Source organism: Peromyscus californicus, unplaced genomic scaffold, assembly GCF_007827085.1.
Source record: "Peromyscus californicus insignis strain IS unplaced genomic scaffold, ASM782708v3 Scaffold_20__1_contigs__length_68692818, whole genome shotgun sequence".
Taxonomy (NCBI): Eukaryota; Metazoa; Chordata; class Mammalia; order Rodentia; family Cricetidae; genus Peromyscus; species Peromyscus californicus.
In genome coordinates, this window is record NW_026294503.1 from 8,467,589 (window position 1) to 8,495,460 (window position 27,872).

The 27,872-nt window shown below is 38.4% G+C and overlaps 1 protein-coding gene and 1 pseudogene across 2 annotated transcripts in view; one reads left to right on the top strand and one right to left on the bottom strand.

Annotated features, from left to right (window-relative positions):
* Zfpm2 (zinc finger protein, FOG family member 2) overlaps positions 1-27,872 on the top strand; it is a 445,304-nt gene that overhangs the window by 300,510 nt on the left and 116,922 nt on the right. The gene's annotated exons all lie outside the window — the stretch shown is intronic.
* LOC128116466 (60S ribosomal protein L29-like) lies at positions 9,731-11,029 on the bottom strand (annotated as a pseudogene).

The window sequence follows — 27,872 nt, forward strand, 5'->3', positions numbered from 1 at the left end:
CCACTGGTGATGGAGTTGTTGTTAACAGGGCTTTCTGTTGCAAATTGCAGAATGGTGGCAGATTCAGCAAATATTGGACCTTCTATTGTTTCCATTTCTTAATGTGCATTTCCTGTTTTTACAACTGTGTTAACGATTTACGGATATTGTGTTGACCTGAGTCTGCTTACACATTTATAGTTCTTGTTAATTTATGCTATGTATATAAAAATATACTTGTTTTCATACAAATGTCATGGCGAGTTTTCCAAATGAAATACTGATAATAGGCCTGTATTATATCATTAATTACCTTAATGAGTAAGATGTGCTAGCATGTGTTAGGAAAAAAATATTTTTAAACCACCTTGGATCCATGTATGAGTGAAGTTTGTGTCTCTTAGGGGTAGAAACTGTTGGCGAATGATAAGAACTAAGGATCTATCAGTGTTATGTGTATAAAAATGAGAAATGAAGAGCAGGGTCTTTTGAGAGGTGAGACACTATCACTCAGAGATGTTAGCTTGTCATTCAAACAGATGATACTCTTGAAAGCTATCCCCAGGAGTATCTTTGTCAGCTAGACTTAGGAGGAACAACTCCTAAGAGTAAAATTTTTTAGAGAAAGACACTGTAAATAACTTTTTAAGCATCATACTGGTTAGAGGAAAATGTTGCATTATAATTCTAGATGCAAAAAAAACAATGTATAGTATTGTATCTACTATAATTAGAGTAGCATTTAAAATTGTATGCACAGGAAACATATTGAAATAAAATTGCACGAAATTGCAAAATTATTTCTGTAAGGAGAGGGATTTGTGGACACGATTTGGATCTTCTCACGTTCTACCTTAGGGATGGAACCTAAGACATGCTAGGCAAGTGCTCTAACAAGTACCTGCACTCTCAGCCTGTGTCCTCTCTTCAGAATAAACTTCTCTCCTTAGAATATGTTCCTCATGTAGTTTAAGAGAAGTGTGTGCACATTTAAATCACTCTGTCTTAACCCATTCTTCCATTCATTCATTTGTTCATTCATTCATTGTATTCCATAGCTGGGACTCAAACTCATGTCTACACATTTACTAGGAACCTGTTCTGCCATTGAGTTAATATCTTCAGCCCTTCCTTATATGACCCAAACTGCAGAATAAGGAATGTTTGTCTCATCTGCAAAATCCTTAGCCCATAGGAAAGTCAATGTTTTTCCTGGTGATGCAATTAATTTTCCTTAATACACTGGTGAATGTTCTAAAACTTTTTTCATAAGTAATTTTCGAGGTAAAATACAAGTAATTGCACACATGCCTTTTCCATGGCATGACGCTGCCATATCGATACAAAACAATGTAAAACAAACCTTGGCCTAACAAACTCACTGAAAGCTTTATTAATCAAGTATATTTAAATATTTGAACACCAGCTTCAGTCAGTAGCTTATAGTCAAGGCAAGGTTCGTGGAGGGTGTGAACATTTTTTTAATTGAAAGCTAAGTATCGGTTTGAGAAACGGGGTGAGAACATTTAAATGGTTTGGATCTGTGGGCCTAGAGGCTCGAAGGATGGGATGCTCACAGAGTACAGTTTTCAAGAGTGGGGGACTTGCAAACAAGAATAGTGTTGGGGAAAGCCAGTTTTTTCACCATTCGCTTGAATGATGTCAGGTGTTCTTGATCGTCAAGTTAGGATAGAGATGATCATCCACGGACATCCATAATCAAAATGAGAGCCTATCTGGATAATTGTATCAAAAATAAGCCTTTATCCATTCATTTAAAAACCATATTCTGACAGGAAAATGGTGTTGTAGTCACACACTTCTATTAGGCAACCAACCAACCTCCATATTGTTACCCGACTCCATCTTCCTGTCCTTATTTGCAAATCAGCTGGCTTGGATCACATGGATCCATCATTCTAAACACCCACATCCACCTCTTACATGTCTCTCTTCATGACCTTTATCAGCCTGACAATACTGCTGTCTGCTCAGCTTTCTACTGGCTAGTTCCAACAGACATGATTACTACATGTGAAGAGCTTGAAATAGCACTGTGTTAGTTACTTTTCTCATTCCTGTGTCCAAATAGCTGACAAAAAAGAAACCTGGGGGAAAAGATTTATTGAGAGGATGCAGTCATTGTGTCAGGAAAATGATGGTGGTGAGTGGGAAGTGGCTGGTCACATTGCATCCAAAGTCAGGAAGCCGGGGAGGATGATGAATACTCCTATGCTTTTCTCATTTCTTCTCTCTGGATCCCAAACCGAAGGGATAGTGCCAACTCTAGTTCTACCATCCGTTAAACATCTCACAAAGTGCCTTCTTAGGTGTGACCAGAGATATGTGTCCTGGATGATTCTCAATCTAGTCGAGTTGATAATGAAATTAACTGTCACAAGCACCTAATCCCTCAAGAGCCCTATACAAACTTGTACTCAAGATAAAATAAAAGACACACCACAGCTACCACCAGCAATAAAAGAACTCTAGCAACAATTCTGCTTAGGTTTCTCTTGTAATTTACCCCAAGGTAAATGTGACACATCCATGGATATGATTTAGCATTCTGAATTTATTTTTCTAATTAATCTCCAAGTGACATTTTTTTCTATTTTTAGATTTTTCACTTCCTTGAATATATAGTATCATCTGTTAGATAATGACTCTATCTTGCTCCACAAAGATTGAAAACTGATATTGCATAGAAACATCCTATGGCTTCTCATTATAATTAACATGATTATAAGTATTGATAGTGTAGAGGACCAAATCTGGACCACTAAGCTGTTTGTGTAAATAAAGCTTTATTAGAACATAGCCATGGAAAGTTGCTTTTCCATTGTCTAGCCATCTTCCTACCACAGCATCAGAGTGGAATAATTGTTGCAAGGCCTAAAATTATTAGTTTGTTCATTTAAGGAAAGGGGACCAACCAATCCATTTGCTTTTTGCCAACTTTTTTTTTTTTTACCAAAGTTATAGTTATGAACCTTGTCCTATTAGCTGAACGTGATCTTCCCTGACTAACTCTGTTGTTTCCTTTTCCACCACTGTCCAACTCTCCCATTCCAGTGGTATAAATGTTCTGTTTCTGATGGAAAATAATGTCCCGACCTCAGAGACTTCACATTGATCTGGCCCTACTGAGCTTGATCTAGCCATCCTTCTCCATGCCCAGTGACAAGTGCCTCCGTCATTGTCCACCCAACAACTAAATGGCATTTAAAGTCTTCGTTCATTCGTTTCTCCCTAGTATCTCATTTATATGCTTTAAAATCATTTCTTTTTTATATTATAATTACATCATTTCCCCCTTCTATTTTATTACTCTAAAGCCACCCAAGTTTTATTTCATTTACTCCTCCTTGTTTTATTTCAAACTTTTAAATCTACTTCTTTTACCTCCATTTTTCACACTTCCTCTACTATAGATTCCAATCGTACCCATGCATTTGAATGGGTATGATCCTCAAATGCCCTTTCTTGTTAATCTATCATCTACATCGTATTTTCTTTACCTGGAAAATTCTGATTCTTTTACTTACACTAACAAGTGCTGCTCAAGGAAGTGACCATTACTACCTTGCAGTGTCCCTATGACATCAAGCAAAATAAGAGTTCCTCAGCACTATGGACTGTTTTTTACTCTACATATTCATAAATACCAGTTGGTATATACCCATTAAATTTAAATTATTATTTAAAGTATGATTCATATTCAAAAGAATAACTTCTAGTAAGTCTGGTGTAGCATCAGCAACTACTAATGTGATGTGGAAATCATTTGAAAATCCAGTATGCGCATTGCTATTTCTCCCATGCCTAGAAAACATTTTGTGCTTTAGTGGAGTTTTTGAAGTCCTAGGGAAGCAACACACACAACATCTATTGTGTTGTATCAGGTGATAGGTGCATTATATGAGAGGATTTTTTAAAAATCAAGATATGCATATATAGAAAATGCTATCTTATCACAGGGGTTTGTTTGAAATCTTTGCCCAGCAGCCGTGACAAGGTGTTGACTCTCTCATACTAGATACTTTCAAGATTCTGTTTCCTGCAAAGCAGTAACTATTTCTTTTGGGTTCTGCTCTTCATGAAAAAAATCACCAGCTATCAAGTCTTTGCTCTGATACCCACATTAAAGGCTTTTTATGTTACTATTGGTGTATAAGTCAATCCTATTTAGATGACTCAAAAGGTCACCTTATATGTCATGACTTTGTATGTAGTACTTTGGAGAAGATATATTCTCATTTGTCTGAAGTCTTTGTAACTGTCAGAATACACTGGGGTCAACCAAGATGGCATTTTGTGGTGGAATGAGCATACATATCTCAACCAAGAGAATAGATCAAAGATGCAAACATTTATATATAAATAAATAGATCAGACCTATTTACATTATCCTATGTATTTCCCGTTGAAAATCATTTGGAATAAATTATCTTAACCCAATTTTTCCTTTGAAAATCTAGTGTTTGCCATCACTATCTGATGTTCATTGTCAATTAAGATTTTCTAGAATGATGTTCCCTTCATATCATCCTTCAAGGAATGGAAATTTTATTATTAACTTCATAGAAACTTATTAAATATGTGTAATGAGAAGTGTCAGACTTCTAATGAATTTAATTAAGTGAGTAAATTATTATAGTTTGCTTCTTGAGACCCCCAAATATAAGTAGTTTCCTTGTAAAAATATAAATAAAGATATTAGAGCCTTTTGATGTCAGAATTAGTTTTATATGCACATGAAGTTTTCTGTAAATCTCCTGTTATGGTGCTGTATTTTTAACTGTCCATTGTCTTTTTATTATTTTTTTATTGTTTGAGAGTTTCATACTTGACTATAATGTATTTTGGTCAACTCTGTCTTCATTTATTCTTCCTTACTTCTTCAATATATCCCACAACTCTCCCCTCACAACTTCATGTGCTCTTTTTAAATCTACTAAATCCACTTAGTGCTGACAATATGTGCATCTGTATAGGACCACTCACTGAAGCATGGGGAAGATCCAGAGCCACATCCAAAGAAAACTGGCTGTTCCTCCTTCAGAAGCTACCAATGATGCTCAATAGCTCCTCAGCTAGGCCAGGGACACCATGAGGCCTTCTAACATCCACACTGAGATTTTTGTCTGGGTTCATCTTGTACATATCTTGTGCATGTAGTCACAGGTGTCTATGCAACATTCCTGTCATTTTTGTAAAATACTCTTTGGAATCAGTCACTCACGACTGTCAACCATGATCCCAGAGCCTTGAAGACAGGCTGTGTGACATTGATATTCCGTTTAGAGCTGAGCAATCCCCAGTGCTCTGTTCTCTGCAAGCTGATCAGTTGTGAGTATTCTTCAATTGTGGCGAGTCTTCCTCTGTACCTCCAGCTCCCAAATAACTACACAGAGACTTATTATTAGTTATGAAAGATCAGCCTTAGCTAAGGCTTGTCCCACTAGTTCTTATAACTTAAATTAACTCATACATTCTGTCACATGGCTCATTACCTCATCTCTCCATGCTGCTCATGCTGTGTCTCGGTGTCTGGCTGGCGACCCTGAATTTTTTCCCCAGAAGTCCTGCTTAACCTCTTCCTGCCTAGCAATTAGCCATTCAGCTCTTTATTAAACCAATCACAGTGACACATCTTCACACAGTGTAGAGGAATATTCTGCAATAATCAATTACCATCTACTGCAAAAGAAACAGTTCTAATGAGTATTGAGAGCTACACTGATCTATGACTATAAAGATAAATATTTAGGGGGGACTATAATACAATGTCCATTTTAAAAAGTAGCAGTATGGATTCTCCCTAAGACCTATCACCTAGCCAGTCATAGTTTATGAGGTCCAGTTAATGGTACCAGTCATAAGTTTCTTCATGTGAAGAGCCTTAAAGCCAACCAAAATAGGTTACTCCCAAATTATTCATGTCAATATTGCACTGATGGGCATATTTTGCCAGTGTATCATTATTGTAACTCATAGGTAAGACTGTTGAGGTATTTTGATTATTGATGTTTTCTCCCCCAGTACTCTGCATAGAACCTTCTTTTTTTTTTTAAGTTTATAGTCATTCTTTTTTTTTTTTTATTTTGCAATACAATTCAGTTCTACATATCAGCCATGGATTCCCTTGTTCTCCCCCCTCCCGTCCTCCTCACCTTCCCCCCAGCCCCCCCCATTCCCATCTCCTCCAGGGCAAAGCCTTCCCCACAGTCTGAGGTCAACCTGGTAGACTCAGTCCAGGTAGGTCCAGTCCCCTCCTCCCAGGCCGAGCCAAACAATCCTGCATAGACCCCAGGTTTCAAACAGCCAACTTATGCAATGAGCACAGGACCCGGTCCCACTGCCTGGATGCCTCCCAAACAGATCAAGCCAATCAACTGTCTCACCCATTCAGAGGGCCTGATCCAGTGGGGACCCCTCAGCCATTGGTTCATAGTTCATGTGTTTCCATTCATTTGGCTATTTGTCCCTGTGCTTTATCCAACCTTGGTCTCAACAATTCTCGCTCAGATAAACCCTCCTCATTCTCGCTAATTGGACTCCTGGAGCTCCACCCGGGGCCTAGTCATGGATCTCTGCATCCAGATCCCTCAGTAGTTGGATGAGGTTTCTAGCACGACAATTAGGGTGTTTGGCCATCCCATCACCAGAGTAGGTCAGTTCGGGCTGTCTCTCGACCATTGCCAGCAGTCTGTTGTGTGGGTATCTTTGTGGATTTCTGTGGGCCTCTCTAGCACTTTGCTTCTTCCTATTCTCATGTGGTCTTCATTTACCATGGTCTCCTATTCCTTGTTCTCCCTTGCATAGAACCTTCTTATACTATAAATCTACCCAGTAGTGATGAAGCTCCCTGATCATTATCAGTTTGATTTCTCCATGTTCTATATGACTGAAGCATGTGGCGTCTTAAGCAATAGGGTCTTACTAATATTTCTGGAGGGCTACCAATACTAATAGCAGTAGTTTGTATTGCTCTGGGGGGTGGGGGCAGGGTGTATGAGACTCCACTCTTAAAACTATGCTTTTAGTTTAATGGCCTATGGTTATTAACTCTTCCTATAGGTCAGCCACATTTAAACTATGTTTATACACATATATTTTAAGTATGGACATCTAGATTAAATTGTGGTTGTTTGGGGATTTTTTGTTGTTGTTTTGTAATTATTTTTATTTTAGAAAATCTTTACCTCATGGCTTTGAATTTTGATAGTGATATAGAAAACAAGTATCTGTCCTCAGTAGGAAGAAATGGATGTATTTAACAAAATGCACAAATAACTTTTATTTATTATGTATAGGTAGTATAGGTTTGCAAGCTGGTGTATATAGTATATGTGTATGAGCTTATACATGCATAGGTTGATATCTAGTGTATGAGACAAGGTCATCCACTATACTGAGCACTCATTAATCAACTAGACGAGCTGGCCATAGAACACTGGTGATCCACTTGCCTCTTCTCTCAAAGGACTATGGTTATAGTCATGTCCTCCCGTGTCTGGCTACTTTTTTATGTGGATGCTAAGGACTCAGTTCCACAAGTGTGTATGGCCGGCACTTTACCTACTGAGCAGTTGTTGCAGCCACAACTTTTTGTTTTACTCATGGCTTTGTTTTATTTTTGTCATGTTAGTGGGAAATGAACCCAGGACCTTGGGTACCGGGGACTAGTGTTCTGCAATTCATTAAAACTCACCCCAGTCCTACAGCTCTGGGCATATTTTTTAAAGTAACTATCCTAAGATACTCAGACAGTCTTTACACACATACCAAAATGAAGCAAGACAGTGTAAAAACCAATCACTACATGGCATTTGGGATCTCCTGTTCTTCTACTCAGTTGCCACTACTTGCCAGGTTGAGAATCTGTTTAGTATTCCCAGTATGTTCAAGTTACAAATTACTTAGTTAATAATTGGCTATAGTTTGTCCATTTGTCCAAAAATATCCCTTCTTAAACATTTCGTAAATACCTTGTTATTTAATTTGTTCAGCTAACCAGAAGTATGCAATCAACTCGCTAAGACCATGATACCTCAGGCCTGGTCAGTTCATACTCACATTTTAATACGATCCTGGGTGATCCAAGGAGAGTGAATTTAAGTGAAGCCAAGGTCTTGTGATTCCCACCATTACTCTAAAGGAAGAGCACTTTGTAAGGTTACAACAGCTAACCTTGTTAGATGCTGGTGTAGAGCTCTCGGGCTAAGACTTGTGAATGAATTTGAGTACTGGAGACAAATAACAATTTCAATTGCAGTGTAAGAATGTCATTAAGGGAAATAAGAGCACCGAGAAGAGTTCCTTCCTTTGTCTTCAGATAGGCAACAGCTTGAGGTTGTATTGTTTTCCATCACACGGCCCCTCATTCATCATTCCCCCAAATAGAATTATAGAAAAGAATATGCCACTGTGCTCTACCAGGAACATTTATTGCTCTTTTCCTCTTCTCTCCAACACCTATTAATTTATATTGGGCATTAAACTGTAATGCTGTTTCTTTGCATGGTAAAAATGGCCCTGCATGTATGCCTTTAAATCAACTCCTTGTTATTTTGCCAAACAAAATGCTAAATACGTACTAAGGGGAAATGCAGACCCATGACCCCTGACACTCTCAGAAGGGTTGGCTCTGTCATCCTTCCTGCAAAGCAAAGAGAGACAGAGAGGGAAAAAAAAACAAATTTGCTGAGCCACACATTTCAAGTTGTCGACAACCCTATCCACTAGAAAACAGAAGAAAATATATATGCTCTCTGTCCTGTCAAAAGGCTTTCACCTTATCTTGAGAGACTGTCAGGGCAGGAACATCAGTGAATGGACAGGAGTCTATTAAATTAATAAGCTGCTGGATGGTGTCTGGAGAGTTATGATGCTCTATAAATCCAGTTTGATCATGGTGGACGGGGTTTAAATCTGCCGACTTCTAATACACATCCAGTTCCTGGATTGGATTTGAAGTTTTGTGCCAGAGACACAGAGATAGTCCTACAGCATATGAATTAAGATTTATCTTCTCCCCCTTCTCTCCCCTTTCCCCCTTATACTACTTACAAAAATGAAAGCACCTTAGGGATCCCAGCAAATGTTACTGGCAGAAATGAAAGAACTTTTGTCAAGGTGAAAGCGTGACCTGGAAGCCTAAAATCAAACCGTGGCGTTCTATTCAAGCCGTCCTGGCAGAACGGAGTGTGAAAGGGCTGCGCAGACGCAGGGATGCCTGGACTTATCTATAACCTGTTTCAGAGTGATGCCTGTCAAACTCTACTCCTCTGTATTTATGACAGAAGGAAAACTAATGGTATCACATCTGCCCTACAGTAATAAAAATAAAGTCTGGAAGTATCCTCACCCCGGTAAATAAAGGCATTGGATACAACTCTTACTATGATAGAAGGTTGATTCAAGATTTTAGCTTTCAGCCATTGGAAGTCAAAGACGCATGCTTTATTACACAAATTCCCAAGTAAACCGTTAATTTTAGGGGAAGAACAAGTTATTTATATGGCATGACGAACTAAAAAAAAAAGAAATATATTCAAAAATCATAAAATTCTCCCTGTTAAGCAAGTTTATTGCACTGAATATGACAAATAAGGCAAGAGGAAGTTGTTCATTACATGTTTATTTCCTCTGTTTATAGTTGTTCTTATAAATTTAGAGATTATTTCTTTGCTTTGTATTCCTGTTAGAAAGTTTGTAATAACAGGCACAGCCTTGTGTGAGCCAATATTATGCACCCATTTCAAGTTTTTTTTTTTTAAACAGATCTTGCCTCAAGTTTATTTGTAAAAACAGCATAGGGTCCTGATGATCATCTGCAAATAGTGTGTAGGTGTGTCACACGAGTCCATCTGTCTTCACATTAGCAGACAGAAACCTTTTCTATGGGGCCTTCACAGGGGCCTGGGCACCTTTGCGAACCTGAGCTGGAGCTGAGGCCTCTGCTTTGGTTTGACCCTTGGGCTTTGGTTGGCAGAGCCTACGACCCTTGGCCATGTAGCTTCTAATCTGCTTCCCAAGCTTAGGGTGAGCAATGAAAGACGGTTGAGCTTGCGACTGGGGCCCTTTGGCGTCTTGGGCTCAACCACCTCGGGCTTCACAAGGGCCCTGATGGCCCCTGCACGCGCACTCACTGTTTTTGCATTATTTCCCTGCGTCTTCTTCAGGCCTTCTTTGTTGTGCTTCTTGGCAAAGTGCGTGTTCCTCAGGGACTTGCGGCTGACCCCCTTAAGAGGTTCATATCTTTGTGACTGGGATTTCTCGATGACATTTCTGTGCCGTTTTCGGGATTGGTTGTGTGTGGTGTGGTTCTTGGACTTGGCCATGTCTGAACGGTAACTGGCGCTTTGTTTCTAAGCTACTATTACAACACTTTACTGTAGAATAGTCCTGTCACGGCCTGGGCTGTAGCACATTAAATCATTCCAGGAGCAGGGTGAGCTGTGTGAAAGAAGAAGGCACACCCAGGCCAGCACCCACTGCAGACAAAGCAGAATCTCGGACATTGGTCATCGAATACTAATAAATTCCCAGTGAAAGTGTTATGATTATGTTCATTTACTTAAGGGATCATCTGGAGCTTAAAACTCAGTCAAGGGAACTGATGACTTGGTAGATAAGAACACCTGCCGCTCTTACAGAAGACTAGAGTTTAGCTTCTAACACCCATGTTGGACTTCTCACCACTACCTGTAATTCCAGGTCCAGGGTATCTGACTCTCTCTCTCGGCCTCGGTGGACACCTGTACTCTGAGACAAACATGCACACAGATTATTAAAAGGAATATAAATCTTTACTAGAAATAAATGTATTCACATCACAGAACTAACAAATGAAACTACTCACTTCAAGCCCATCTCTGCTTTTTTTTTATTCATTTACTCCCTTTTCATCTGTTTTTATTCTTCATGTGATAGCTATCAAATTTGTCAATGGATGGGCACTTTTACAGGCACTGTAGTAAACAACACATCCCTACGCTTACTAATATTTTTGACCAGGGTACCAAAATTAATGATGAGCTGATTCACAGGTTTATGGGTTCATCACACACACACAAACACACACACACACACACACACACACACACACACACACACACACACCCCTGTGGTGTTTTCTTTCTTTCTTTTTTTTTTTTTAAGTAGAACAAACTAAGAAGAACAAAGGAAGATTATATGAGTGAAATTCCTGTCATTAAAATGATCTGTTCTGGGGTTTCCTCTTTGACATCTGAAAATTATTGACATTTTCAATGAAAAGTTATTGGAAATGTTTCCCTATAACTTGCCAGTATATTTCTAAATATAAACTCCTATTCTGTAATAGCAATATACTGCACATTGCTAGAAAGATTAGCTGGATATTTTGGTAATTACCTCATACCCGCAGTCTTAAATAAATCTAATCTGTGTCACTCTCTACTCCCACAACCACTGAACTATGTACCTAGCCAGGAAATGCTCAAGAAGACAGATGAGTCCCACATGATACCCTGCAGGTCTGTGGAACACGGAGGAGGGTAAATGTGTAGGGCCTTGACTTAATGAAATCCCTACTTCTCCTTTCTCATCTCTCTCTTAGAGGCTTTGTCCATAGAAGGATCTCAGGTGCTCCCAGAAGCAGGAAATGCATCACTATGGCCTTAGCTTCTGTCCTAATTCTAGCATTTTTTGATGAGAACAATACTGTAATGTCATCGTGCAAAATTCTAATCTCGTCAATATTCTATCAACAACCATTTCTTCCTCCAAACATGTGTTTGTATTCTCATTCCAGAACACTGAACACTTGATGCTACAATATAGTCCTAGCAACAGAGAGGGCTCAGGATCAATAGCTGAGTTCTAACGAGGACACAAGAAATCATTGTTCAGTGAATAAAGGGATGTTTCGTATCACTTCCTCTCCCTTTTGCCTCTAGTTGTGGAGACCAAGGAAAATATAAATTATTTTTATAATAGATGTGGTTGGGAATCACACAGCAGATAACAACTCAGAGTTTATGTAGTCATGTTGTAGGATGAGTTCAGGCGGCAGCTTCCTTGTTAAGACTTGCCTGTCCTCATGAGCTTTTGTGCTATCAAGTAACAGTACTGCTTGCTACCCTACTGAATCCACGCATGCCAGGAGGAACTAGTTAGGAAGCAAACACAGTTTACATGGAGCCTTCCCAATCCAGATGAACTGTGTTTAACTGAAAGGGAAAAGGGGAGCACTAAACTTTGTGAAGTACTTGTGCTGGAGAAAACCTGTGTGTGTCGTCTTCCGAGGCTACTGTGTAAGAGTTCCTACATTTTTTCTAGATGACGAGACTGGGAAGATATTTTGCTTATGTTATGGAGTTATTGTTGGATAGAGTCAATATTTAGACTTGGTTTTTGCCCAAAACTCATTTTTTAAATAAAAGGATGCTTATTCTTGCCCACGCATGCCACACTGTAATTTGATAGGTCTGTCCAATTAATTAAATAAATAATTCAGCCAATAGAGGTTTTACTACAAAAATATTTTGAAGAACAGTATAAGGCAAGTAAATTCCTATCTATATAAAAATAATAAAACATTTTCAGAAAAAATATCCCAATGTAGCTAATTATGGTGTCCCTTGTCTATTAAGTCAATATTAGCATCTCATAAAATAAATTTCTTAAGCCTGTATTTAAAATATAAAATATATCCATCAAGCCAGGAATTCTCTTCCATTCTAAACAGCAAAAACGCTACTTATACTGATACAAATAGTTGTGTGTGTATATGTGTGTGTGTTTAAGCTTCATATAAATAAAATCCAATGAATAAAATTATATGTTTTGTGCCTTTTTTAGCCAAAATGATATTTTGGGGACAAATGCATATTGCTTTGTGCATCAGTAAGTCATTTTTTTTATTGATGACTAGTATTTCCACTGACTATCTTATCACCAATTAGACTGCTTTTTATCAATGGTGATTTCGAGGTTTTTCTTTTCTTTACATCTACAGAAAAGGATTCCTTCAAAAGAGAAAAGGAGTCTTTATCGAGAGACTCTGGAAGTCTCTTGTATACCTTTGTATCACTTAAGACACATAGTTTAGCATTCTTTTAGGGGGAAAAATTGACCTACATTAAAATCCTTGGCCCCTGTAGTTCAGTGACCTTTGTGCTGTAGTAATCCCAATCAGCCTGTGAAAGTTGAGGCAAACAGCCCCAGTAGATTGTCAGGTATCGCCACCCCACCTACCATCTTCCTCTTCCTCACCACTTACCAAAGTGGTTCAGAGATGAATGAAACTTAAAAGTTTCCCAATGATATTGGTGTGTAAATACACGTAACTACTTCACTTTTCCGGTCTTTATTTCTCTTGTCTTATTAATTGCTTTCCACAAAGAAAAAAAAAAGCTAAACATTACTTTGGAATCCTTGCATGGAAACAGCCAACACTATGGAAAATATCAGCATTATTATTTCAGCTAATAGGCAGTTGAAGCTATGAAAAGAATAACTAGGAAGACAAATGAATGGCCAAGAGGTACAAAAATTATTTAAAGGAGAGATAATGGGCAATATTAACTAGGGTTCTGTGAACAAGAATAAATTATAACAGGAGGAGATGGATCTTAAAGGAATGTGGTACACTCAGACTTAATTAGAGGCTGGAAATGGACACTACCAGATGATATCAGACAGCTTTGGCAACTCCTTACAGAAACCAAAGCCCCATGAACAGCCGGATAACAGTTTAGTTTGTATCCTATGGCAACATCTAAACCCTTGCTACAGAAATATATTTTTCAGAAACTTCTCAACACCCGAATTGCTCGTACGTTAAAAAGAAAAAGAACAAATGCAGAAGTCTTCAGAGCTGAGAAATCATACAGCCAACAGCAGCTGACTGCTGTGCCCTAACCTTCAACTCGGAGCAAACGATGAACTGATGCTGTTGATCTGTTAGTTGAAACAAAAGCTCCAAAATGTTGGAACGGAAGCACATGAGACATGAGGGAGTGAACTGGTTCTTGGGTCAGCCAAAAAGTCCTCTGGTATTAGAGGATGGGCAATTTGTTTAAAAATACAAAAATAAATTGGTGATTTTTGCTCTAAAAGTAAGAAGAGTGTCATAGCATCAAATACTCATGTCTAATAACCACCTTTAGCCAAATATACCCACCAGAAATGACTTTAGATGTTTATAAATTGTAAAATATCTTTAAATTTTGAATCAAAGAAGCTTATACCACGTGTGATTTCAAATCTTTAAAGAAAAACAATTCAATAAAACACCATCCTTCAGACAAACTATGTGAGTCTTTTGAGAATAGAGATAATTTCTTCAATTAAAATATTAAAGCATTACTTACCAAACTACCAAGAGAGCATGTGTGTGTGTGTGGGGGGGGGTGTATTTTAGTAGACAATGAAGAAAATTCTTTAACACAATAAGAATTACTTTTCTGCAGTTTTTTCTTGGGATAAGGGTTAAACAGCTTCCAGCACTCAATAGGAAATTGCCTTGGAATGGAAAATATGTCTTGTTTTATCCTGATATTAACAAAGGGTAGGAAAAGAAGATAAACTCTTTCCAGAACTCTCTAGGTTGTTCCTAATATTAATTTGTTCTATAAATAATCGGCTAGTCTTTTAAAAACTTCCTTGAACAAACTGGAAACTTAAATACAATTGTTGATGGATCTGAGACATCATTGCCAGTGGCTTAAAGGGCTATGACTGTGTTAGGCAGAGAATGATGTTCACTAGCTGGACCTCTAATGATAACCAACAATGCCCCTAGCATGGTGGCTGTGGAGGAAAAGCTGGTTGGCCTCCATAGTGTGGCATTTCCAAATCCAGTACTTGAGCTCACAATCTTGCAAGACAGCCAGAAGCAGCAGCTCTTTCTTCTTCTAAACTAAAACACTGCCAACAATAGTATAAAACAATGGTGATGAAGAATGACTCTCTGTCCCACCCACAAAGTGTGCACTAAGGATAAAGTGAAGGATAGTACATTCATTAGAAAATTGTTTTTAAAACCTATGTTTATACATACATACATGGAAGATTGTGCATTGGCAGATAAACACCTAAAGGCTTTATACTTGTGATTAAAATTGTTGATTATAAAAGTGAAAAATAAACTCCTGGTATCACCATGCCCCCTAGCTCCACATTAAAGTACTGTTTTAATATTGATTGATCAAATAGTTATTGGGTTTCCCTATAAGCAATAGCAATTTTCAATAAATCTTTCCTGGCATTCTATTGCATTTCAGATCATAGATTTTAAATTTGAGAGCAAGGATAATATCATAGAAACTGAATACAAGAACTGATAATCCATAAAGAAAGTGAAACAGTCCTCAGGTACACATCATGGCCTAAAAGGAGAAATAAACCCTATTCATTCCCAACACTAGCAAACAGTCTGGCCCTTGAATAAAGAGGGGAAAGAAAGTACTTTATGCTTTGAGTTGACAAATTCCCAAGCAGAAAAAGCAATGCTTCAAATGCCAACCACAGTGAGTTTGGCAATAAATACCTAGCATTTGGAAAAAGAAAGTTTTAGGCAAAACTTGGTAAATCTGTGTGAGTTGCTTAATAATATTGAAAATCTAGAGAAGCTGATAACAAGTTTTACTCCTTGGTAACACAGATTATAAATAACAGTCATGATAGAGGACAAGGGATAAAAACAGGAGGGTGTCATTTCTATTTCATAACAGCTGAACGGCTTGCTATGGACCTGGAATCATTCCTCAGCTTTCTTCTAGGAGGGGACTGAATACTGTCTGTGTAAATCTCTCACCCTAAGGACTCATACGTCTCTCTAATATGTATTCTGGGTACTATAACATTCCTGATAGAGGAAGAAATCTGTGGATTTCACCTGCCCCAAATAAAGGAGTTATTGCTTCAATTCTTGCACTGTGGCTTGTCCTGGTATGCTGGCAGTATAGTTCCCAGAGAGGCTCCAGGGAAGTGTGGAGACCAACTTCACCATCCCCCTTGCCTCAAAATCCCTGTGGGGCTCTATGATTTTTTTTTCAAGGCCGGACTAAGTTTTATCAACTAGAGACTTGTGCCGTAAAGACTGCAATGTTAAAGCAAGCTGCAAGGAGCAGCTTTGAGGCGAGGCTTCAAGCTCTGTCATCACGCTTGAAGAATTTTCTGTTTAATGTACTGTAATGCAGTATTCAATGGGGACACGTTTAATTGAGTTTTACACAACCCAGTTGGGAGTAGCGCTGCAAGGTAGGTGATGTCTAGGTTTTTAATCTTCCACTCCGGAGAGGCTTGTTGACGGAGAGGTTCTTTCTCTTTGAAAGACAAAAAAAAAAGGAAGCATGAGAAATGATACATCCGTGGATAAAACCAATTGGCAACCCCCAAAGGAATGAGGGCGATAAGGCGAATCCAGTACTTGTAGGAAATAAAAGAACCCAACTGTTCATTTAAATGAGAAACAACACGCAGGATGGAGGAGGCAGGAAGGCTGGGCATAGGGTTGGGGAGGGAAGGAGCTCCACAGAGCCGTGGAAGCAGGAGGAGGGAAGCACCCCGGCTAGCTAGGGGGCCCTTCAAGGAGATACTGACTGGTGTTCATTTTCAAGGAAAATGAGAGGGAGACGGGGGTCAGTTTTACATTAGGAACAGTGAATAACGTGACAGGAGCTGTATCACACAAATAGTGCTTAAAATAAATCACCATTTCTTTCTAAAGTCCCAACGTAACCCCACATCAACCTGGGTAAAAATAGCGCCGGACCTTGTCAGAAAGACAAAATAATACCTTATACATCAGCTCCAAGGTATTAAAGTCCTCAGCTTTGGCTGTTCTGTTTTCTTCTGCTACAGCAGCCTACGCTGGCAGAGCAGAAGCAGCTGTGGAGTCCAAAGACTCTGTTTTGTCTCCATGACACTGGGCCTAACACTGCCTGCAAAGCCGGTCCAAGAAAACCTTTTCAAAAGAAAATTAGCGCTTATCACCAACTTTCTGGTCCCAGCATAGCAGGGCAACTAGATAAGGGATTTCTCCATATACTCATATATTTAAAGTGTCCACTTAAAAGGGAACGCTGGCATTCATTTCCCCATTTTTTATTCTTGTGGAATCTTTTTCGGGCAACCCCTCTTTATGCTACTACTCCTGGGGCTGACTAGAGTTGGGTGTGCCTAGGAGTCCATCCCAGAGTAAGAATGCAGGGTTCCACAGACTCCCCTGGGTTCTGTACTCCATCTACAACGGGAGCCAGTCCTGGAAGAACGCCGAGATATCTCTCATCAGTGCTGGTGGCATGTGGGTAAAAAATACATTGTTGCCTGTCGGGATCAGTGCTAATTTAGGGTGCAAGACAAGGAGCCTGGTGGCCTGCGTGTCAACATATTATTGGCATGAGAGGCATAGTGTTGTTTGTGTGTGTGTTTTAGCATTATTTGCTTTATTTAATAAATCTCCCAGTACTAGGCAATGAGAATGAAATGGAGAACCAATTCAGCCATTGTTAATGTCTTCCTGGAGTTTATATGGTCTACTGAGAGATGAAACAATAACCACACAGATAAGTGAAATCTTTTCAAATAAACACTTAACTTGCCTTTGATGTATAGAGAGTAAGTCCACAAGACCAAATGTCGTTTCATCAGTAGAGGTGATATAGGAGATGGCAGTCCAGGCAAGCATCTTTATAGATCCCCTTATTGCCATACAGATTCACTCAACAAATATTTGTTAAGGTACCTACTATGTGTCAGACATTACTTGAGGTGCTGATTATCAAGTAGCAACTTGAACAAACCCTTCTGTTTTCAGGGAAACTATCACCTAAGCATTTTTTCACCTAATGCTTATTACAAAATGACCATCTGATATCATAGTATCTCTTAAATGTTTATAAAAGCATCTTACATGTCGCAAAGCATGTTTTCTTTTACCATCTCATTGAAGTACTAATCAATCATTCAAGGCAGGTGTTAATCCATTTATGATAGGAAAAATGGAAGCACAGAGAAATAAAGTAATTTTATCAAGGTTTCATAAGATTTCAAAATTAAACACATAACTACAATGCAATCATCCTAATTCATCCTAGTATTTTTACTTTACTGTGCTCTTGTTATAATTTTATTGGGGTCTTTTTTATATTCTGTAATGATGTGTAAGTGGTTTTCTAAAAGCAGGTATTATCAGGAAGTTGTATGTCAGCTTGCAAAACTAAATGTAGTCAAACTTTGCTGATATACCCACTTGGAAGGAAGTTTTTCTCATTGACAATCAGCTAGTCTTGTTTGATTTAGATGAAGAAAATTTGGCCTTCCACTGGGGGGAGTGGGTGCCCTTTGGTAGTCTTTTCTTAGTTATTGTGGCCAGTCCTACCCATCAACCGAATTGACAAGTGGTAGTTTCTACAAGGCTGGAAGATTATGAAGCAATATCAATAATATTTTGATCTCCATCATATCAAAATCTATGAATGTCTCCTAAGTGGTATCATGTATTGGCTGTCTTGAAAATAACTGTTTCATTTCCTAACAGATCTTCCAAATGTTAGCAAATTTCATTTTACTATATTGTATAACCATTTTCACTACTGTTATCACTAATTTAATCAGAAATAACTTTAACTATTGGTGTATTACAAACTCTTGATATCTTATTTTTATTTAAAAAAAACATTTTAATTAAAATATACTCCCACTGTGGGAGGGCAGAAGCCAGCCATAGGCTGGCCCAGCACTCTAGGGGGTCAGGCACCTCTACCATGAGAAGATACTTGGTAGAGAAATGGGGGAGAAGGAGAAGCAGAATGTTGGTGCACTGTGGAGACAGGCAAAAGTAAAGACATGCAGATGGTGAGAACAGGCTGACATGGTGACCTAAGCTGACACCTAAAGCCATGTGATGTCCAGGCACGGGCTGCCAATAAGGGCCATGTCTGGGTTCATGGACCTATTGAAGCTGGGGTCTGTGTTGACGTCTGTGGCCAGTGTTACCACAAAAGACCATAGGATGTGCTTGGTCTGAACCACCAGCTGAGGCCATGCAACTGTCAGGATCATACCAACTTGACTGGCCTGAACTGCCACCCAGGGCCATGGTGACGTTTGGGCCTAACCTTTGGCTACAACAGCCTGGGTCCGTGTTGATGTCTGTGGATTTATTGCCACCAGGGCCATGGGAGAACTGGGCCCGGTGGCCTGACCACCAGAGAACTGGTCCTCCCCTTCTCCAGCTGCCTCAGTGGGAGAAATGCCCCCCCCCAACCCGGAGGGCTGGCTCCAGTGTTGTAGGTCCACCCCCTCTACCCCCTCCCCCGACCTCTGGAACAGGAGATTTGGCCTGCAAACACCAGAGAGCTAGCCCTGGCCCTTGCCTGAGGGGCCTAGTCCAGGTGGAGGCCTGGACTGACCAACTCAGCCACTACCCAGGCCCACATTCAGGGCTTTGAGTTGGCCCGTACCAACATCTACCCTATCTGTGACCTGCTGGAGCACGGGAAGGGACTGGTCCTGCGGAACTGTAACTGCAGGATCTCCATACTGTGGGGAGACAGCATATCTGAGAGAAGTTTCAGTGAGGGTCCAGTACTGATGGTGTCCCAGAAGCCAGAGGCCTTGGACCAGACCAACAACTCATTGGACGAACATTTGCAAGTAAAGCTGTTCGGGCAAAGGGTATACGTGACACATTGCACCTCTCACTGACACTACAAGGAATGAACATGTGATGGAGAGGTGGGATAGATGGAGGAGCCAAATGTTTTTATGTATGTTTGTTTGTTTTATTTTGTTTTTATTTGCGGGGGTCTGCAAGGGTGGAGGGCAGACATGGAAGGAATGTGAAATGAGTGGGACTGGGGTGTATGATGTGACATTCTGAAAGAATCAATAAAAAAGTTATGAAAAAATGTTCTAGCTGACACCACCATTCTTTCCATTTATCTCAATATGACTTTAAAGTAAATAATACTCTATGTCTTTGTTTTAAAAGTATGGAATTTGACTGATAAATGCAATTACAGTGAAGAAATAATGAATATTAACAAAAATTGGCGTATTAGCCCATGTGACCTTATTATCATCCATAAATTCCACATCTCAAAAGGTTCAGAACACCTTCAAACTGGGAACCAGAATCATGAGCCCCTCTGGAAAACTCATGCCTAATTGCAACTATATTGTACTTCCTGTTGAATCCTGGACAAATAAATCACTGGTATTGATAGGTGAGACTTTTTCTGGTGGCTGGAAAGATGCTCAGCCAGTAAGATACCAGCTATGCAAGCTTAAGGACCCAAGTTTGGGGCATTGGCACCCACAAAAAGCCAAGCCTAGTAGCACTGCCTTTAGTGTAAGCACTGGAGCGATGGGGTTGTGGGTGATAGAGAGACAAGCAGCTCCCCAGAGCTCATAAGCTGTCCAAACTGGTGAACTCTTGGCTCAGGTAGAGTCCCAGTCTCAAATAATGAGATAGAGAATGATAGAAGACACTCAACAATGACTTCTGGCTTCTGCCCCTTCTCTCTCTCTCTCTCTCTCTCTCTCTCTCTCTCTCTCTCTCTCTCTCTCTCTCTCTCTCACACACACACACACACACACACACACACACACACACACACACACAAATGTGAACACCCACATACACAGGAACATGCACCCATGCATACACTAACACACATACACAGGTACATACAAATTATCTTATCTGTTATGTATTTTCTAGTAACCACCTAATAATAATATGGTGATAATTGTCAATGAGTGGTATGGGCAGAGCAAAAGCAAAGATTCTATTAGAAATTATTAAGATAACGACGGGGGAATCGATGCAATGAAAATCTACATAGGATTATATTTTTACAGAGGATTATCATTGTTGCACTTTGCATTTTCTTTGGAATTCTGCACAGACTTTTAACCTCTTTTGAGCTCCTATAGTTGATTAAATCATGGTATTAAAAGTGTATCTGTGAAATAATTATAACCTCTGTACAACCATTATGTTTATTCCTTATAATTTTTTTTTCTTTTGAGACAAGATCTCACTATGTTGGTCAGATTGGCCCAGATATCATTATGTAGACCAGGTTCAGAATCCTTATGCAGGCTTGAATTGCAGGCATGTGCCATCAAAACCACCTCCCATTCATCTATGGTTCACACCATATGACTAACTTGACAAGAGACGATCTACAAACAGAAGACTGCAGAGCCATCTTTCCTATTTCCTATCACATGTCTCACATACCATTTAATTATATAAAATACTTAGGCTCTAGCTCTGCCACTGGCTAGCTGTGAGGCTCAAGTAAGCTATCTAACTTCTGTACCTTGATATCCTCCATGTAAAATAGAGGAAATAAAGCCTGTAACAAAATATGTATGAAGGAAAAACTCATAACTGTGCTTGGGTCACAGCCAATGCTGTACAGTTTTCAATATACTTAAAAAAAAAAAAACACCTGTTGACTCTATTGCTGACTAGTTCCTGTAGATAAACAAGAACTGGACTGAGAGATGGCCCTGAGTAATGAGCACGTATTTTCTTAGAGATAACAAAGTTTGTATATTTACCCAAATGTCCTGTGAACTTAACCCACAGAGAAGGAGTCATTACCAAAGTTAAAATAGTTTAAGTGAATGGTATTGTCAGTTACATAGACTTGGAAAGGGTATTGCTTGAATCATCTACCTTTGCATTGATAGGGTGATATTTAGCATCAGTGACATCTCTGAAATGCCTTTGTATAAGTGACTTTGGGATAAACCCAGATGGGGAAAAATGCACTTCAGAAAAAAATGCCTATTGACTCTATTGCTGACTAGTTCCTGTAGAAAAACAAGAACTGGACTGAGAGATGGCCCTGAGTAATGAGCACTTATTTTCTTAGAAATAACTAAGTGAGCCCGTTGCTCCATGGAAAACAGCTGACAATACTTACAGCCAATGATCAAGTCAAGCCCTCAAGTCAAACTTAGAATTTTGTAAAATCATAGTGTCTGCCACTGTTAGTTGAAATGTTTCTAACTTCGGAAGAGATTAGCAATTGTTGGGAGTGTATTTTTATGGTGTATGAAAAAATGCTGATACCTTTGAATAATCTCCATTATTCAGGGAGTCAGTATTGACCAAATGACAAGGGGACATTGCTATAACATTATATATAAGAAGAAAGGTGTAGTGGGTAGCTGTTCCAGCTTTGACCTGGAAGTAGTACCCCCATTGAGGCTTCGGTAACTGTCACACCTACAAGGCGAAGCAAAGACAGGAGCCCTTAAGACCCAAGATCCAGATGTGCCGGCTTTCTTGGTTCCTGGATCCTGGATGCTGGAGGTCAATTGAGCAGAGTTTTCCAGAGAACACCGCTGGACTACACTACACCTTTCCCGGACCCTGCAACCTATCTCTTTACTTGTTAGTTACCCCACAAAATAAACCTCCCTTTAAACTATGTGGAGTTCTCTTGATACTACAACCAATAGAAAGATCCATTCCCAGTGCCTTGTAGCTTCTAAAATGGCAAAGTGTGAAAATTTCTGGATGTGCTGTCAGATTCTACACTGCAATTCACCTTTAAGAAGGTAGTACATATTGGCTTTTGTCGTAGTAGGAAAAGCCAAATCCTGAATTACTGAAGAGGCGGTTAATGATGGACCTCTCTTCCCAGTTACATGTTGATAGAAGGCCAGGTTTACTGTGTGTTTGTTAATCAAACACCCTAGGAAACAAGACAGTATGCAGGGCATATGGGATTCCAGCTTGTTTCTGTTAATGCTAGCCTTTAAAGAGATCTGCTAAATTGGTAATATGGTGCCCGTTCTTGTTATTGGAGAGGTTAGAATTTAAATTTTTTTATTAAAATGTTTCATTTCTGTTAAGGTGTCATATTTAACACTGTTATTTTAAAATGGATAAGTAAATATACAAAATGTTTATTAACTACAATTGTGGTGCCTAACAAGATACGTAACCCACGTAAGCCAAAGTTCTTTGGGCGGGTCTTTGGATTTCCAGAGTGCAATGGAGTCTTGATCCATTGAGACAGGTCACAGAGAAGGGGGACTCAAAGACTTTCAATGCATGAGTCACTTGAGTTAGGCCTCCAGGCCTCGACACGCCACAAGCTCCCCTGAGGCTCACATACCATAGGTAGCTGTTTCCAAATTGGGAGGAAGCTCGGCAGAGCTTGCCCTCTCGACCTCTTCGGGTCTTCACTAGCCTTTACAAGCTGTTCTCTAATTCATTCCAAATCAAAAGGATTTTAAAACATGTGCTTGCCTAATTTTAGATGAAAGTGAAATGTCAATTAATAAGTCTAATTTCGCTCCAGCCACTGAATTAGCTTTTTCTACCTTGCAAAGCAGCGGCCTGCGTTAGGCAGACATGGGGAGATGACGGAGCTGACAGTTTAATACCCCAGATTTGCTGACCTGCATTTTCTCATAGCAGGAAAAAGTACTTTTAGCACTGGAATTATCCTTGCCTAATGAAAAAAAATGTAGATGCTTCCTTTCTTTGTCCATGTCAATTGCTCATGTTCCTTCTTTGCAGAATTATGAGTACTCTTCACAGTGCAAGCTGTAGTTATGAAAATAACTGCATTTAAGTCACATTATGTCTTGAAATATGAAGGGAAAAGGCTGGAGAAATAGCCTGGAGTTAAGAATATGCACTATTCTTCTAGAAGACCTGAATTTGGGTCCTAGCACTCACATTGGGTGCCCAATGTCATCTTCTGTCCTCAATGGGTACCGCTTACATACGGCAAATGCACACATAAGCCAAAATAAAAATAAAATTATCATTGAAACACAAAGAGAATTTTATGGGTATTTCCCTCAAACTTTTAAGTATAAATGAATCATAGCAAACAATTACATGTGATTAATTCTCAGCAAGAACAAGTTGTTTCTTTGTTACTAACCCCAAATATTTCTGTGATATCATTTATAGCATACAAATGACATTGATTTAACTATTCCACTATATTTGGGTTTTAAAAAGATAATAATTGTATATCAACTTTATTCTGGATCCCAAAAACATAGGAAGATTTTAGAGAGTCAATGAGTATTTTTTTAAATAAGTGAATAAATAGGTCAATAAATCGGTCAATTGTCAATAGAAAACAGAATTGATTGCCAGTCTGTGTAAAAGACCAAGTCAGTCAAATACCTCTTTGTTTTTTTATGTATTGTTTTACTTGAAGATCTTATATGTGGACCTTACTACTAAATAATAATGTAAAAAGTGGACTAATCTAATTACAGAAATGCAGATGTATGCTTCATGATCATTCTTGAAAATATGTGGATACATTTAGTGAAAATAAGATGATAAAGTAAAGGCTGGATTCCCAGGGGTGTGGGCAATCTTTAACCCATACACATATCTTAATATTGTTCTAGTTCTATGCCCTCTAAAGCTTTCATAATGCTCTCTAAAGAATATTCAAGACAGATTTTGATTCACATTTTTGGCTCACTTAATTTTTGTGTTTACTCTTAAAATAATAGAGTTCAATGTCTACTTACTTTTAAATAACTACGTATTGATAATGCTGCCAATTCGCTACATGCCATTATTTGTTATTTTCTGTTTCATTTCGCCTTGATATTTCAAAGGAAGTCTGTCTATATGTGCATGTGTGTCTGCATAAACAAGGATTACAGCATAAAAAAATCTTGTTGAATTCATCATTGTAGTTATGTTTAGATCCATCAGCCTAGGATCAAGTTTTCTGATAAGTGTGACAGGGTCACTAGCCATAATCCTCTTATGCTTCTTCAGGCAGTATTTCCAAATACAATTGTCCTCCCTGTTGAAGGGTGTGGAACGGTAGCCGCCAAAGCACAGATCCTGCAGGCACTCGCCACCCCTGACTGTGATAACTTTTTCAATGTCTTCTTGACCTTCTGATGCAACTAACTAGCCACTTCCCAAATTAGAGACGGAATGGTGGGATATGTCTTTACATGAAATTCCTTTCTGATTGCCTGAATTCTCATTTCCTATAGATTCTGAGAGTCCTCAAGTCTACAGTGGCATTGGGTGAAAACAGTGATGTGTTTGTAACAAAGTCAAGCACCAAACACCCTGGACTTTATTTTGTTTTATCCTTTTTGACTTAAACAAAATTATTCCTGCAATATATGCAAATTATAAAGCAAAATATAAAATATTTTCATAAGCTCACACCTGGGTTATGAACTGTAAAATATAGTGACATTCCACCAACTAAGGCTAAGTCTTGCCACCTCCTCTTGGCAAACTAGCTGTCCCCAACAGTAATTTCCTGTCATGTTTTTTATAGTTCTTTCTCCCCACCTTTAAAACATAAAGTTAGCACATATGTATGCACTCCTAAGACATATATTTTTGTTTATAATCTAAGAGACATCAGTGATTGAATGGAGAGTTCACTACTATACTTAATACCAGGATTGATTAAAGAACAAACCAGAACACCTGGCCTCAGAACTCTTTGTGTCTTAAAATTTAAAAAAAAACAAAAAAGGAAAGAACAACAAAATTAAAAGCTCACTGTGGAGAATAGGTTTCATATATGCATGTAATACCATTGAAAAAAGAGGATATGAATTTGAAAGAGAGAAAGAAGGGAATATATGAGAGGGTTTGGGGGGAGGAAAGGCAAGGGAGAAATGTAATTAAATTATACTCACAAAAATAAAAGAAAAAATGGGAAAAGTAATCTTTGTGCTACAGGAATTTCAGCTTTAGTATACTTGCTTGACAACATTACATTCATTATAATTTCAGTTAGTAACTGCATATTGGCAATATCTAATTGCAATTACTTTTAAAAAGTCATGGTAGTGCCTGATTAACATATAAATGCTTGGATAGACTAAACTTCATTTGGCTATCACTTTTAGATTGGATTGTTGTCATTCTTTTTAATATAAAAATATTATACTGAGCCTATTTCTGAAAAGCTTTCATCATTTCTTTAAAACAAAGAAATAACTATGTAAATAGTGGATTAAAGAGAAGCATTTTAAATATCTTGATGCACGTGTTTTACCATATGGTATTTTAGGATATAAGGATTTGGTCACAAAACCATGAGCAACCACTTAAAGTTATCTATGCCTGGAGAGATTACATACACTCAGTGGTTTGAACTCAGAGCATTTTGATGGGATGAAGTAATGGGCTCTTTAAATTATCTGCTATTGGAGATATGAAATAATTTTATTTTTATTTTGTGTTTTCTGTTTCTGTGTACAACCTGCTGGCTATAAAACATATGTATCCAGATGACAATTGTTCTACAACATTCACTGGTTCTTTTAGTTTTGTTCGTTAACTTTTTCATTTAACAAAATTTTGATTTTTGAAATTTTTTTATCAAAGACTGGCCTGTCATTTTATAAATAATTCTACTTTCTAGTCTTGTTCATATCTATAAGCCCTAAAATCACCATTCAGATTTGGATATCAAATAATTATTTTTTTTTAATTTTTAATTACTTTTTTCTTTGAAACATTGATAACAAATAGTATTGTTTAACATTTAGCAATGTAGTGAATATTTAGCATCATTGTTATAAGCATTGTTATAAAAGACAGTATTTCACCCATGTACTTATTTAACCTCTCAATCCTGCAGAAGCAGGGACTAGACCTCTGCTTTGGTTGGGTTTGATGAAGAACGGAGAGACTGTGCAGCTAGCTCATGCTGGTGGAGAAGAACAATGCCCATCCTCACCCATCACACTGTGTTGCCTCTAATATGCACACTCAGTTCCAAGCCACCTCGTCCTATGTCAGTAAGGGACTTAAACTACAACCCTAACGAATTGTACATTTTCAGAAAATTAACATCTTCCCCAAGTGAATGAATTTCACTAGGTTATGTATTCTAAAGTCTTTTCATGGTCCAGTTGATTATTCCTCATTCTTGCATCATGGTTGTTCAATTTTATAGCATTTTAACAGACTTATGAGTGTTTTGTATACATGTGCATGCCTGCTGCCTATGGGAACTAGAACAGAGAATATGATTCCCTGGAAATGCAGCTACACACAGTTGTGAGCTGTCTGTCATGTGTAAGGGTGCTAGGAACCAACACTGTGTCCTCTGCAAGAGCAGCAAATTCTTTTTACCTCTTGATTTTGCATTTTAATGAAATGTTTGGAAGTATTCTTTTACTACAATTTTGATTTATTTTAGCTATTTTCATCTAGTTTTTCACACATAAAAGAAATAATATCCTTTAATTAAAGTCCTTGATGGAATTTTAATTGATTATATGACATTTATAAATCACTTTGAGGACATTGACAAAAATATTTTCTCCATTTTAATTGACCATATTATAAAATCCTGGTGAATATCTGCATGTCATGTGCATGCTGTGTATGTGTGTTGCTTCTTATAATACTTCCATTCACGATGATATTTTATTCTACTTATGAATAAAAATTTTAGGGAATATATTTTCTGGGTAATAATATACAAAATTGCTACTGATTTTTAAAATCCTAGATTATTATTTATGCATTGAACACATAATTCTAAATTAAATGAGATACATAAATTTTAAACTTTAAATAATCATTTCAGTTACCTTTCTTACAGTTTTAAAATTTATATTGTCATTCCTGCCTTATTACCTGGCCAAAAATTTCTAGAAAATGTCAACAAGTATGACTGATGCTTCTAAACAGTTACAAACACTTGAAATGAAAGTATGGACATTGGGAGCAGGCATAATGCAGTTTCTTTCCTTTTTATGTGTTTGTTTCCCACAAGCACTGAAGACTAAAGAGCAGATTCACACAGTGAGCCCTGGGCATTGGCTTTGCTGTTGCCATGCTGGCCTGGCAAAGCTGCAGCGTTTCGGGTAGCCTGCTGTGGGAGTCA